This window comes from Vombatus ursinus, unplaced genomic scaffold (genome assembly GCF_900497805.2).
Source record: "Vombatus ursinus unplaced genomic scaffold, bare-nosed wombat genome assembly UNPS02014798.1, whole genome shotgun sequence".
Taxonomy (NCBI): Eukaryota; Metazoa; Chordata; class Mammalia; order Diprotodontia; family Vombatidae; genus Vombatus; species Vombatus ursinus.
This window is the reverse complement of record NW_020954576.1, coordinates 28,380,684-28,396,375: the sequence shown is the minus strand read 5'-3', so window position 1 is coordinate 28,396,375 and position 15,692 is coordinate 28,380,684. Positions and strand designations below refer to the sequence as shown.

The window sequence follows — 15,692 nt, the reverse complement described above, 5'->3', positions numbered from 1 at the left end:
TCGGCTTAGAGAGCACCCCCGGAATTTGAGGACAAAGTCATAGAATGTCACCCTCTGAAATGGAAGTTAATAAAATAAGAATAAAACTGATGAAAAGAGGCAAACTCCTGAAGGAGCCAATGTGACTTCTCATGTAAGAAATACTAGTTGTAACTAGGAGTCATCCGCCACTCACAAGCTTTTTTAGAACAGTGAGTCACGAGCACAAGGAGTCATGAGCATGCTTACCACAGGGCATATGTCAAATTGCATGTAAAATCTTGGCACATGCGCAAGACCAGTTGGACAAAGGATTTCTGAATTTTAAATCATATTTCCTGTTTGCTTCTTGAATCCCATTACCTTCATATTGTGGACTTGTTCTTCCTAACCTTGGACACTTCACTTGTCTTTGTCTTATATTTGTTTGGTAATTCATTCTGTATGTTTTGAAAACTGACCCTGCGCCCTTTAAATTACATACCTCTTGCATCCAGCCCCTTGAGCATTGAGATGCTACTTTTGTGACATATTCTGCCAAAAGCAGGCTAACATGCTGGCACTGTTACCTGTACCTGGGAAATAGAACACGAATCTAAAGGATAGTTTGTTGATGAGATCTGAGTAGTTTGTAAAGCATCATGGGATTGGATGGATCTTCTGAAACCTTAGCAGGGGCAATAGCTATCTAACATGTAATAAGTATAAAACAAATTGTGATTTAGCTCATTGCAACATGTTCACCATGAGGAAATGTTGTCCCAACAGAAGGATGATGGTCTGCATAGGGTCTAAAAAGAAAAAAGACAAACTAAGAGTAGGAATTTGTAAGTGTTTATCCATCATGGGCTAATGGAGGGAGAGGCTTCCTTAGAGAAGAGTATACTCAGAAATATCTGTGATGTAAAAATTAAAAACATTAGTAAGACTTAAAAAGTCCCTGGATCACAGAAGGGCAATGTAATAAGAAATCACAGATTAACAAAAACATATTTCCATATTAGCCATGTTGCAAAAAAAAAAGGCAAGAAAAATAAAATGAAAAAACTATACTACTTCAATTTGTACCCAAAGTTCAACAGTTCTTTCTTTGGAGGTGGATAGCATTTTTTTTATCATGAGTCCTTTGAATTGTCTTGGATCATAGTATTGATCGGAGTAGTCATGTCTTTCACAGTTAATTCTCATCTCAATATTGCTGTTATTATGTACAATGATCTCATTCTGCTTATTTCACTCTGCATCAATTCATATAGGTTTTCCCAGGTTTTTCTGAAACCAACCACCTCATCATTTCTCTCTCTCTCTCTTTTTTCTTTTTGTTTGGGTGAGGCAACTGGGGTTAAGTGACTTGCCCAGAGTCACATAGCTAGTGAGTATTATGTGTCTGAGGGCAGATTTGAACTCAGGTCCTCCTGAATCCAGGGCCAGTGCTCTATCCACTGCTCCACCTAGCTACCCCTCTCATCAGTTCTTACAGCACAATAATATTCCCTCACAATCATATACCACAACTTGTTTAGCTATTCCCCAATTGATGGGTATCACCTCAATTTCCAGTTCTTTGCTACCACAAAAAGAATCGCTATAAATATTTTGGTATATGTGGGTCCTTTTCCTTTTTCTTTGATCTCTTTGTGGCACAGACCTAGTAGTGGTACTGCTGGGTCAAGGGGTATACATAGTTTTATAGCCCTTTGGGCATGGTTCTAAATTATCCTCCAGAATGGTTGGACCAGTTCACCAGTCCACCAACAGGGCAAGTTTCCCAATTTTTCCACATCTCCTCCAGCATTTTTCATTTTCTTATTCTGTCATATTAGGCAGTCTGATAGATGTGAGGTGGTACCTCAGAGTTGTTTTAATTTCCATTTCTCTAATTAATGATTTAGAGCATTTTTTCCATATAATTATTGATAACTTTAATTTCTTCTTCTGAAAACTGCTTGTTCGTATACTTTGACCATTTATCAGTTCAGGAATGGTTCTTATTTTTTATAAATTTGACTCAATTCCCTTTATATTTGAGAGATGAGATCTTTATCAGAGAAACTTGATGCCAAAAAAAATTTTCCCCCAATTTCTTGCTTTCCTTCTAATTTTGGCTGCATTGGTTTTATTTATCCAAAACCTTTTTTAATTTCATGTAATCAAAATTATCCATTATACTTCCCATGATCCTCTCTATCTTTTGTTTAGTCATAAATCCTTCCCATAGATCTATTGTCTTTCTCTGATTCCTCCATCTTATTTTGTACACAGGTTTAAAACTTTGCATTTATCCCTATGGAATTTCATCTCATTAGATCAGTTCAAATTCTGTAGCCCAGGGATTGGCAAACTATGTGTGTGGAACAAATCCTGCTCACTGCCTGTTTTTGTATGCAATATGAGCTAAGAATGGTTTTTACATTTGTAAATAAAGCTTTATTGTATTTAAAAATTTAAAATCATTATTAGCAGTGGGCTGGTTTGGCCCATGAGACATAGTTTACCTGCTTTAGCCTGTGAAGATTATTTTGGATTCTTCCTCTGTAATTCAGTATATTAACTATCCTTCCCTACTCCATGTCATTGGAAAATTTGATGACTATGTCATCTCTGCCTTTAGCCAAGTAATTGATAATGTTAAACAACACAGGACCAAGCACAGATCCCTGGACTGATCCACTAGAGGCCTCTAGACACCTTGACATTGGAGCAAAAACAACTACTTTTTCAGTACAGTCATATAATCAGACCTGATCTGTCTGATTATATTATCATCTAAATCATATCTTTCCATCTTCTCCACCAGAACAGTAGTATGAAAGGCTTTATTAAAAGCCATGCTGCCCCCAAAGACCCCTGATATGACTAAGTATCCCAAAGAAATCAAAGAAAGAAGAAAAGAATTCCTATGTACTAAAATATTTATAGCAGCTCTTTTTGTAGTGGGAAACAATTGGAACCTAAGGAGGTATCTATTAATTGGGGAATGGCTGAACAAGTTATGACATTAGTATAATGGAATGCTATTGTGCTATAAGAAACTTAGAAATTGATGGAAATACTTATATGAAACAATGCAGAATAAAGTTGATAGAATCAGGTGGAAAATATACAATGACATCAACATTATAAAGACAACTAAATTTGAAGGCCAGAGGAACTCTGATGAGCACAATGACCAATCAGGATTCCAGAGGACTTAAGACGTAGAATGTGACACACATTTTTGGACATGGAAATTGTGGGAATTTATTTTGTTTTACTTGCATATTTGTCACAAGGGTTTTATTTTCCTTTTGAATTGGGGGGAGAAGAAGTAGGAAAGAGAAAATAAATGCTTGTTAATTGAAAAAATAAAATAAGATTAAAAAAAGAGCTTTGCTAAAATTTAGGTAAAGTATTATCTACCTCTTTTCCCTCATCTACTAGTTTAGCCATCCTACCAAAAAGGAAATGAAATTAGTCCCAATGTAGCCTTACTTACTCTTTGTAATTAATAATTTTCTCTCTAGATGTTTGGTGACCATTTTTTTAAAGATACATTCTAGAAAGTGGTCCCTAGAATTGTAATCAGATTCAATGACTCGTAAAGTTGGCATATAAAGTTCTCTTTTTTTAAAAAAACCAGTACATTTACCCTTTTTCAACCTTGGATTACCTCTTACATTTCAAATTATGTTTTCAAATATCAATAACAGTTGCTCAGCAATCACACCTGCCAGATTTTTTTTTTTTTTTTAGTAAATGAGGATGTGCCATTTGGATGCAGTGACTTGAATTCATCGAGGACAGCTAGGTCCTCTCTTTCTCTTACCTTACTTATCTTGGTCATCTACTACCTCCATCAAGACAGATTAACACATTATTTGCATCTTATTTATGGTCTTAAGAGTGTTTATTGTTATAACGAGAGGTTAAGGGGCTTTTCCAGGGGTCACAAGGTAGTATGTGATAGGTAGGACTTGTTAGTTTTTTTTTTTTAATCTGAGTCTGATTCTCATCAACCAAGCCATGTTGCCTCTCTCCAACACCATCTTTAAGCAGTCAGATGGTCTCATACCTGACCATTTAATTAACTGAATGGAACAGCTTCAAATTCCTAGCAAGTGTACCTTCGAGAGGGAATAAAACAGGCCATCTGATGGAAAGGAATGTGCTCAGTTCCTTACATACATTTGTCGCTTTAACTTCACGGCTGTGAGCACTGAACAATTCTGCCTGGAGTTGGCAATAACACAGCACACCTGGTATATCTGTACAACTCTCAGCACTTTGAGGAAATGTTGTTTCTAAGAACCATGGATCTCATTAACTAGGGAATGGACGAACAAATTGTACGTGAATGTAATGGAATAATGATGAGTCTGTGGTGTAAATAGGAAAAGGCAGACCAATGAGTGACTTTGTTAAGTGCTTATTATGTTCTGGAGATACAAATAGAGAAGTAAGACAGTTCCTGCTCTTATGGGGGAGACAACACATATTTTAATTGCAAGTCAGATGGCAATGTCCAATGGTCCTTAGGGTGCAGTGGCAAAGCAGATGGTAACGTCTCTTCTTAAATGCCATTTCCACTGTTATAATTTTATTGGTTTCTAATGTTGAGTCACTTGATGGTGCTAAGGACTTTGGTGGCAAGAACTTACTTTTCTGAACCTTCAGTAGCTGTGGCTATAGCATTTATAAGAGCAGTGAGTTGCCACATTGACTCTCTACAGGCTTATTATTATTATTGTTGTTATTATTATTATCATTCCTCATTATGATTGCTGTCAGAGAAGCATTGGAAAGAGAAATGAATCTTCTTCAGAACAGGAATGGATCCTCACCCCGCCCCCACCCATGACTGTTAGCAAAATATCTATTTTGCTGCTTTCCCCAGCTTCCCTTACTGATGCCTTTCCTAGGAGCTTAGATCCCATCAGAGGGAATCCCCTTTGCAGCAATAAAACAAATCTCACAGTAAGTTCAAGAAATAAGCCTCCCAAATTACTATACTTTCCCTTGCTCAGATATTATGAAAGGTGGTGGAGAATTGGCTTTCTTAAAAATATGTTAATTGTTCAGAACAGATGGGCAGTGCTAGCTTCCCTGGCCAAAAGGAACAAAAATACCCCCCCCCCCCATTTATGTTCTTGAATTAAAATGCAAATATTTTGAGTTGTAAGTTTAGGAGGGAAATGCAGATAATAGCAAGGAGGTGGTTTCTGTTCCAATAGCCTTTTTTGGGGGGTGGGGGGGTGGGGGGAGGAGAGGAGAGGATGAGAAAGAGGAAGGCATAAGAGAATAGTTCCAGGACACTTCTAAATCTGTTTGGCAGATATGTGAAGCAATGTGTTTCAACTGAGTCCATATTTGGACTTAAGGCAAAAGGAAGGCTAATCTTCAGTGAAAGGAAATCTTTCATATATATAGCAGCAGTGTTTTCTAGCATTATATGTATGCCCTGGTCTGATTCTCTCAGGGTTGGGAATGTGACAAATCCCTCTCAGGGTTCTCAGGTACTCCAAACAGTTTGGGGCTATTTTTTCTCTGCCATTGGCTTAAACTCTCACTGGCTGTGTTCCCCTCCTTTGTTAGGAGGGGATAGTGACTAACACCCTAGGTTTATTTAACCACTTAATACTTAAAGCTTTTATGAATGGATGTTTACTTCAAAGATATAGTAAGAACAAATATACAAACATCTCCCCTAACACCTCAGGGACATAACCCCCACCCTTCCCGTATCATCTCATTCTCTGCTTAAGGAGACTAGGGTAAAAGCTTAGCTCAATTCCTAGATAGCATCAGCTCCCACCAAGTTCATGTCCAGATGTGGCATGACTGCCAGGTGAATCTTTCCACTAGGCTAGAGTCCTGAAGGTCATTCCTAAAGGTCATTCCTTGCTCCTTGGGACATTGATGCTGGCTACAACACTTGGACTGGATTCACATGACTCACTTTCCCAGTCTTTAAATTCCCAAGGCTGGAGACTCTACTCCTTGTACCCAGATTTAAAATCCAAAGATGCAGCTCTATTTCTTGGGGCCTTTCCCTTTATTTCATAGCCTTTCATAAGAGACATCATGCCACCAGGGCACATCATAAGATGATGAAATGAAGAACAGCAAGGAGGAAGCAGCTGAAGCCAACAGGTCTTTTTGAATGCCTTCAAAGCCAATCAGACAGACTCAACATGTGGTTAGCCAACCAGAACCAGAGAAACTCACGAGAGTTTCCATTACCCAGGAAGCAAGGTCCCAGGCTTTTCACCTGGGAAAATGCCATCTCAGGTGGTCTGGGCATGATTCAGGACCCTCATATTTCTTGTGGTCTTCTCCCGTGGAGCTCAGAAATTCTCTCCTGATAATATCTATTTTATATGCACATTCCAGGTAAAGAGCACCATAGAATTCCCACCTTATGGGAGCAGGGACTTCACAAGGCCAGAAGCTTCAGCAGAGATTTGTTATCAGTCATAATGCCACATCTGGGGCAGAAGAGGAGCTTAGTATATATAAAATTCTGACTCTTTTTATTTATTTTTATTTAAATTTTTTTTAAAAATTCTAACTTTCTAGAAATAAAATTCTGGCAGTGATGTCCTTACAGGGTCTAGTGTGGCAACCTTGCTTAAAACAGCCGGTGAATGGAGTGAATATTATGCAGCCCAAAGGCCAGACCTCCAGATGTCCAATGAGCAGTATGTCTGGGAGATGACAATAAAGATGATGATGACATTTCTTTATCATAATGTCTTTTTAATCTGTATTTAACACTTTATATTTCCAGATACAGTGCAAATATTATTCTCATTTTGGAGATGAGGAAACAGGCTCAGACAAGTAGAATGAGTTGCCCAAGGTCACACAGCTAGTCAGTAGCAGAGCAGATAATAGAATCCAAGTCTTCTAGGTCTCAGTTTTGTCCTTTTCCTTGCTACAACTAGCTGCATCTGCAACATAAACCACATCATCACCATCTGGCTTATCTTGATACCTCTGCCTGAGAGAAAAATTCACTCTAATGAGAATCATTTAGTTAATACCTCAATGGATCCTGAAGGGAAATGTGCTCCCCCAGTAAAAGCAAGTAATTAAATTTGCTTCCCGACAAAAAAGGTCAGGAACTTGGATAAAGAAATGAGAAAAGTCATAGAAGTAAGCCACTGATTTCCAAATGGTTTAACTTAATTTTCAACACTATTATTTTGCTAGTAGAATAGACTGTCCAGGAGCATCAAGGCAAAAACATGAGTAGGATGACCGATACTGAAGGGCTGAAACTGAAGGGCAACAGATCCTTTGTACGGCATGGTAATATTTCTAGGCAGTTATCCCTGCAAGTGCTAATCAGACACAACCCTCTTTAATTTCCAAGAAGAGACTCCTGACATCAGATTCTGGATTGTCTAGGTGACCTTTTATTGGCTAGGACTTTATGTGACTGTTGTGATCTACCTCACATTGATCCCAAGGGACTACTGATAAATGGATTTCTATCTGGAGAAGGATAAGTGAGGGATCAAGCCCCTGCATGGGATTGGATCCATTTGTTATTTATTGTACAGTTAAAATGAGAGTCTTACTCTCCCCACTGACTCCCCTAGCCCCATTTTGGTGAGATTCCCTTTCTCAGTAGAAGATACACTTTGTGTAATACATACCTTGCTGCTTTTATATATAATAGTTTCCACTAAAGTCAATCAAAACTGATTATAACTTCTTAACTGGTCTACTAAAATCTCAATAGTTGTTACCTCTTTCCAGCTTTCACAAAAACCCCCCAAACTTACTGTAATCTAATGTTAGTTCCTTCCATGGTCACTCTCAGGACAGTTATTAGTACTTCCACTATGCTGGCTGCCTACCCTGAGATAACAACCACCTCCCAAGGTTATTGAATTTGGGTCATCCTTTTACTAATTGTGAGAAACTATCCTACATAGGTCTCCCTTTCAGATATTAGCTTCCTGTGTCTAAAGCTGCTAATGCTGTTGAAGGTGTCCTAAAGAATAGTTATGAGTTCTGACTTGTCCACAGCTCATTGATTTGCACATACCCTAACCAATTAAGCTCCCCAAACCTTTTAAGGCCAGAAGGGAAGTAACTTTCCTGATAAACTGAAACCTTTTCTTTATATACACAAGAGTAAATTTGCCCTTAACTTACATTCTGTTGAAGCCGCCCTACTGCTAAAGGCCCATGCTGGCGAGGATCTACCGTTTCCTGTCCCCACAGATAAGTGAACTGGTGAGTCAGCATAGACCTGAGAGGCAGTTTCATCTTAGAACCTTTCTCCACCTTCTTGGAAATCAAGTGGCTCTGCTATATCCTTCGATGAACCCCAATTATATACATAAGTTATGCATTAGACTCTCACTTTTTATTGGCCTAATGGCATTATCTGCCACACAACCATTCATTTAGAGACCATTTGCTGCTAAATGTTGGGGAATGGACAAGGAAGACAGATCACCTCTCCAGACTCTGAAATTATCCTCTAGAAACCAGGGCAAAGATCAGGTACATTCAGGATCACCTGGCTATAAATGACAATTCAATGTTGTGCTACCAAAAAAAAAAAAAGGAGAAAGAATTAGAGTAAAACTGGGCGATCTGTTTCAGGGATCTTTCCTTGTCCATTTTGACATTTGCTGTTTTTCAAATCCCAGGCAGGTGGACCTTTTGGTTTTAAATAGCAAATCTGCATTCTCCTTGTAAAACTTTCCACATAAAACTTACTTTTCCTTTCTTTTTTTTATATTAAAGCCACTTGAATACCTCAGCAAGCAAGGCTTTTTCTAATAAAACTCATTCTTACCACTTATTTTACAGGTGCTTATTGTTCCTTTGCTGTAGAAGGGAGTAATTCATAACATATAAACTAATTAACATTGACATAATAAAAAACCATTGAAATGATAGCCAGTCTGCTACTATATCACAGTGACAATAACTTCTACCTGCAGATAGTATTTTAAGGTTACAAAAATTTTTCGGAGCAGCTAGGTGGTGCAGTGGATAGAGCACTGGCCCTGAAGTCAGGAGGACCTGAGTTCAAATCCGGCCTCAGACCAAACAGTTGACACTTACTAGCTGTGTGACCCTGGGCAAGTCACTTAACCCCAATTGCCTAAAAAACAAAATTTCTTTTCCTTACAAGAATCGTATGGGGCAAATAATGCAAGTAGCCGGAGTAATTGACGCAGAAGTGACTGGAGCTTTGACTCAGGCCACTGACACAGGACGGGTCTCTTTTCCTCTCTGCTTACTCAATCCTTTAGTCTCCGTCCCCCCAAGTCTCTCACTGTCATCCTCTGTGTCCCATTATTTTTGCACCCCTCTCTCAGATCCAACTTTTCTCATTGCAGCACCCTCCCCTCTTGCCTGTGGCTTTTCCCAGGCTCCATCTTTTCCTACTGATTGGGGGATGTCAGCCCTGAGTACGGGGGCACAACTTTGACACTTTGGGGGATGGGCTGCTCTTTCCTGGCATAGCTGCACCCAGGATGGACTCTCTTCTACACTGAACCCTACCGAATACCCAATTATGCTGTTGGCAAGAGTTATTATATTTCTTTTTTCAAAGGAGGAGACTGAGGATTTGGTACAGTAAAGTGACTTGCCCAGTCACATAGCTGGGAAGTATATCAGCTGGGACTTATATACCCAGGGTACAATATGTATTGGAGGCCTTAGATTTGTAGTTGACACCCAGGAAATAGGATGGTGAACAGTTTGACAGGGTTAGTAGAGTGAATTTAAGATAATTTTTTGGAAATACTTGGCTACTTTATGCTATGGAAACTATGATTCCAATATTATTCAGATATAGTAATTATACACACAAGATAGTATAGTCAATTATGTAAGTGAAAGATCACCAGTTATTGTCTCTCCCAAATAAAATCAAAATTCAAAATGACCTTGATAAATTGAAAAATTGTGAGAAATAAACAGAATGAAAATTAGTGAAAACAAGCACAGGACATAGAACAGCTGTGGGGAAAACCAGACTGTATAATAATTGACTCTTTGTAAATAAAGTAAGATTTAATTTTAAGATTTAAAGAGTTACTGTGAACCAAGGTTGAATCATGCATCATTATTGCAAAACTTTTTTTCTCCCTTAAAGCAAGCCTAACACTGGGATTTACGAAGAATTGAATAAATGGGAACCCTGAAGTCATTCTCCTATTATGCCCAGCCATGAGAAGGCAATGCAACTTAATGGCTCACTGAAACAAGAATGGAAAGACCTGAGTTCTAAACCTATCTCCAACACCTACTAGCTGTGTGACTGAATGAACTCCTTAACTTCTATATACTTTATCTTCCTCCTCTGTAATATGGGAATAATGCATACACTACCATGGTGCTATGGAATAGATGTGGATTTGGGGTCAGTGAATCTTGGTTCAAATCCTAGTCTTGCTACTTGCCATCTGTATGACTTTGAGCATGTCAATAACATCCTTGGGTCTCAGTTTCTTCATCTATAAAATTAGGGGATTGAACTAGATAGCCTTTAAGGTCTCTTCCAGTTTAGAAGTTGATGATTCAATGATACAAATAACTGCTTCACAGGGTTGTTGCAAGGAAAACTAACCTTTAAGTGCTATGTAAATATGAGTTATTATTCTTCCCAGTTTTATTGTCGTGCCTTTCAATAAATAACTTTATTTCCCTTGGTTTCAGTTTCCTCTCCTCCTTTCTAAATGTGTATGTGTGTGTGTGTGTGTGTGTGTGTGGGTGGGTGGGTGGGTTGGTGGGTGTGGGTGTATGAAAAGGTCCCTTCCAAATCTAAAGTTCTGAATTTCTATCATCTTAGCAGAGATATATCCTAAATTTGGAGAGGATTCAGAAAATAGCCTTCAGAGAAGAGCATAAGGATAACAGATTCATAGATCTAGAGGTGAAAGGGACTTTGGAGGTCTAGTCCAGAGTTGTTAAACTCACAACCCACAGCCCAAACAGTTTGCAAAACTCAGGAGTGTCCAGGAACCAGATTAAACTGTAATTGGGAAATGCTTAACAAATTTCTTTTCTCTTTTCTTTTTTAAATTTATAGAATAAAACAAGCATTTCAATAACATAGTATAAGGGAAAAAAAGATGGTTGCACATGAAACTACAACTCTATTATGTACAACTTGCTATTCCTTTTAAATATATAAAAAAGTTATCAAGTAAATTTCTCTTTTTTTGTCCCCTCCTCCACTGCCCTACAGATGGTTACCATTAGACACAAATACACACAAGCACACACACATACACACACTCACGAAAAATCATTCTAGAAATACTTCTTTTTCTTTCTCTACATGCAGATAGCACCTTCCTTCATGTGCCCTTTGTAGTTAATATGGGTATTTATAATATTCACAATGACTTATTTGCTCAAAGTTATACTTAAGACAATATTGCTGTTACTGTATACAACATTATCTTGGTTCTGCTCATTTTACTCTTCATTATTTTGTGCAAGTCTATACGTGGTTTTTTTTCCAAAATCATCAAGCTCATCATTTCTTATAGCACAGTAGTTTTCCATCACAATCATATACCACAACTTGTCTCACCATTCCCCAATTGATGGGGATCCACAAAATTTCCAGCTCTTTGCCACCACAAAGAGAGCTGCTATAAACATTTTAGAACATATAGATTCTTTTCCTTTTTTCCTAATCATCTTTGGAAATAGACCTAGTAGTGGTATTGCTGGGTCAAAGGGTATAGGTAGTTTAATAACTCTTTGAGCATAATTCCAGTTTGCGCTCCAAAATGGTTGTATCAGTTCACAATTCCAACAATGAATTCGTGTCCCAATTTTTCCACATCCCCTCCAACATTTGTTGCTTTTCCCTTCAATCATTTTGGCCAATCTGATAGGTATAAATGATATCTCAAGGTTGTTTTAATTTGCATTTCTCTAATCAATAATGATTTAGAGCATTTTTATATGAACACAAATTGTTTTGATTTCTTCATCAGAAAACTGATATCCTTTGACCATGTATCAGTTGGGGGAATGGCTCATATTCTTGCAGATTTTACAAAGTTCTTTATATATTTGAGATATGAGATCTTTATCTGAGAAACTGTCTATAAAATTTTCCCCTCAATTTTCTGCGTTCCTTCTGATCTTGGCTACATTTGTTTTACTTGTACAAAATCTTTTTAATTTAATATAATCAATATTATCCATTTTACACCTCACTCTGCTCTCTATCTCTTATTTATTCATAAATTGCTCACCTATCCATAAGTTTGATAAGTAATATGTTCCATGTTCTTCAGATTTTCTTGTAGTATCTCTCTTTACATCTAGGTCACGTAAATAATAAATAAAAATGCAACATAGATAATGTTAATTTGTGGTTTTCTAAGTAGATATGCCACATCAGGGAATAATTATCTGAGAAGAAGTCCATAGATATCACCAGACTGTTAAAGGGTTCAATGACACACACACACACAAAGATTATGGAAAGTTTTACAGAACAAATCCTTTTATTAAGGGGATTTGTTCTGTGAATTTTGGATTCAGCCAAAGGGCCCCACTTGAGGATCCAAAGGACCACATGTGGCCTGGAGGCTGCAGGTTACCCACCCTTGCACTAAAGTGTTTACCAGGGTGTGGCCACTGCTCCTATCACAAGTTCTTGGAACCGGAGGTGAGAGTTGGGTGAATCAGGTGGACACAGAGGATGGAAAGCAACTCGGAAAAGAGCTCGGCAACCTTCACGCCAGAGGTACTAGTCTTCCCTAACACTTGTACACCCCAAAGCATTAAATATGAATCCACAAATCCCATCAAGACTCATTATCTTTATTTCCGAGCTGTGCCTCTTATAGGAAGGGTCTAACAAAGAGAATGAGATTCTGCTGGGTGACCAACCATACTTCCTTAGCAATTCTGGGGACTAAACAAGATAATGCCTCAATTTGTAGAATTCTTTATTGTTTACAAAACATTTCAGGGCAAGCGCTTATTACCTCTCACCTGGACACCTGGTCTCCTTCTTCTAGTCACTCCCTTTTTTTTAATCCATTGTCCACTTAGCTGTGCAATTAAGCCTACTAAAGCAGAGGTCAAATCTTTATTGGCATAAAATATAAATTCCTCCACCCAGCATTTAAAGCACTCCACAGTGTGGCTGCCACCTACCTTTGCAGTCTTAGGTCACATTATTTTTCCTCCCTTGTTCTATGTCACAGCTGAAATGGCTCATTAGTTGTGACCAGAGCTCAGCCCTCTACACCTTCCCACAGGTTGTCCCTAATGTCTGGAATTCACTTAGAGAGTCCCGGAATTTTAGAACTGGAATGGGCCTCAGTCACCAACCAACTAGTCTACCCCAAACCTTGGGGAAGAAAACAAAACAAAATCCTTTTAAAACATGCCAATTAAGGGGTCATCCAACATTGCTTGTAGATCTCCAGTGCAGGGCAACCTCTTACCTTCCAAGAAAGCTATTCTGCCTGTGGATAGCTTTAGTTCCAAAGTAAGGTATTTTAAAAAATCATGTAATCCAGGGATTGTTAACCTTTCTGTGTGCTTAGGGACCCCTTTGGCTGTCTGGTGAAGCCTGTGCACCTCCTTTTCAATTAATATTTTAAATGCATACAATAAAACCATAGGATAACAAAGGAAACTAATTAAATTGAAATATAGATCAAAAAAGAAAGAAAAAAAGCAAGGTCATGGACCTATGGTTAAGGACCACAGCTCTAGAAAAAGAAACTGAGGCCCAGAGAGAGTGAGTCATTTATCAATGTTACTAACATCACAGTAACAGCTAATATCCTGCAGGAAATATGCTTCATGCATTTTAACAGCTAACATCTCAAAGGCAAATCGAAATACAGTAGAACTGAATTTGAGAATCTCAGAAACTCTCTGTAAGGATTATTACCATAAGAGAACACATTAAAAATTATGGTTTTTATGTTGTTATTAGCTACTAAATATTCTTTCAACTTAGCCTGTATGTATCTTGTATATACATAGTTATTTGCATGCTGTGACCCTCATTAGAATGGGAGCTTAAAAGCAAGAATTGTGTTTTTGCCTTTCTTAATATTCCTATGGATTAGCATGGTGCCTGGTACATAGTAGGCGCTTAATTAATGCTTGATGATGATGATTGTGTAGCCTGAAATTATAGAATTAGGAAAGAGATCTTAGAGATAATATGGCTCATTGCCCTCATTCCGTAGTTGGGCAGTTGAGGTCCCAGAGACAGTAAATATCTTGCCCAGGGTTATATACACAGATAGTGGAAGAGCCAGGATTAGAACCTAGTGTTCTTTCCAGGATATCATCCCACAAGTAAGTTTCTCTTAGATGTAAAGAATTGTAAGAGGTTCAATTTACACAGGTGACTGGGTGTTGTTGTTCAGTCATTTCAGTTGTGTCCAACTCTTTGTGATCCCTTTTGGGGTGTTTTCTTGGCAAAAATACTGAAATAGTTTGCCATTTCCTTCTCCACCTCATTTTACAGATAAAGGAAACTGAGGCAAGCGGGGTCACACAAGTCTGAGGTTGGATTTGAACTCAGGTCTTCCTGTTTCCTGACCTGGTACTCTATCCACTGCACTACCTAGCTGCCTTAGATATAAATATATATTATATATAATATAACAAATATAATATATAAGATTATAATATATTATATATAAAATAATAAATGCTTTTCATCATTCATTCATTCATCTACTTTTCCATTATTATTTCATCTTGCTCTGAGCACAATTGATCCCTCATTTCTCCAATACACTCCCATCCTAATTCCTACCTCTTAGAATCTCTAGCAAAATCCAAGCAAACTCATACAATCAATGTGAGCTTGAACCAATGTCAAACACCCCCTGGATCCCCTTATGGATGCCAGGAAACCCTGAAGGGAGGGGCCTCCTGGCAGTGGAGCCCAGGGTGATCACAGTTACAGAACACAACAGGCCTAGAACTTCCCTACGGGTGGATGCTAATAATGCAGCCTAAGATTACATCATTCATCTGCCATGTCAAACCACTGGTTCACACTGAGTTCTCAGGCCATTAACCATGCCTCCCCCCAAGTCCCAACCAAATTTCCTTCACACTATTATCTAGCTACACCTTCCTCATGCTGAACCTGTGAAGTTGTTGATTTTTCAAAACTTCAGTGTACAATTTGATGGAGGCAGATTAGGTGGTGCAGTGGATAGAGCAAAGGGATTAGAATCAGGAAGACGAGTGCAAATTGGCTCTCAGATACTAGCTGTGTGACTCTGGGTAAGTCACTAAATCTGTTTGCCTCAGCTTAAACTATAAAATAGGGATAGTGATACACACCTATCTCACAGGGTTGTGAGGATCAAATAAGATAATATTTGTAAAGCACTTAGCCCAGTGCCTAGTACATAGTAAAAGCTTAATAAATGCTTGTTCCCTTCCCTTTCCATTTATCCCTATTAAATTTTATCTGCTTAAATCTGGGCTAGTGGGCTACTCTTTGCACTGTGATTCAGAATCATAGGACCTCAGAGCTGGAAGTAACCTCAGAAGCCAATGTAGCATCCCTGAAGAGGAATCCCTTCTTCAACATCCCCAACAAGTGATTATCTAGCCTTTGTTTGAGGGCTTCTAGTTGGGGTTTGGGGTGGGGGACATCAACCCCAAAGGCAGTTCAATTCATCTTTTGGATAGCCTTAGTTATTAGAAAATTTCCTTCCATCAAGCCAAAATCTGTC

The 15,692-nt window shown here is 38.3% G+C and overlaps 1 protein-coding gene across 3 annotated transcripts in view; it reads right to left on the bottom strand.

The window, feature by feature from the left end:
• Positions 1-15,692, bottom strand: part of LOC114049959 (toll-like receptor 5) — a 72,073-nt gene that overhangs the window by 19,107 nt on the left and 37,274 nt on the right. Inside the window, exon 3 of one of the 3 annotated variants that reach the window (XR_003569917.1) lies at positions 6,719-6,908. The exons of the other annotated variants lie outside the window; for them this stretch is intronic. The gene's annotated coding sequence lies outside the window, so the exon portion shown is untranslated. Of the gene's footprint in view, positions 1-6,718; positions 6,909-15,692 lie in introns of those variants that run through there. 3 annotated transcript variants of the gene reach the window in all.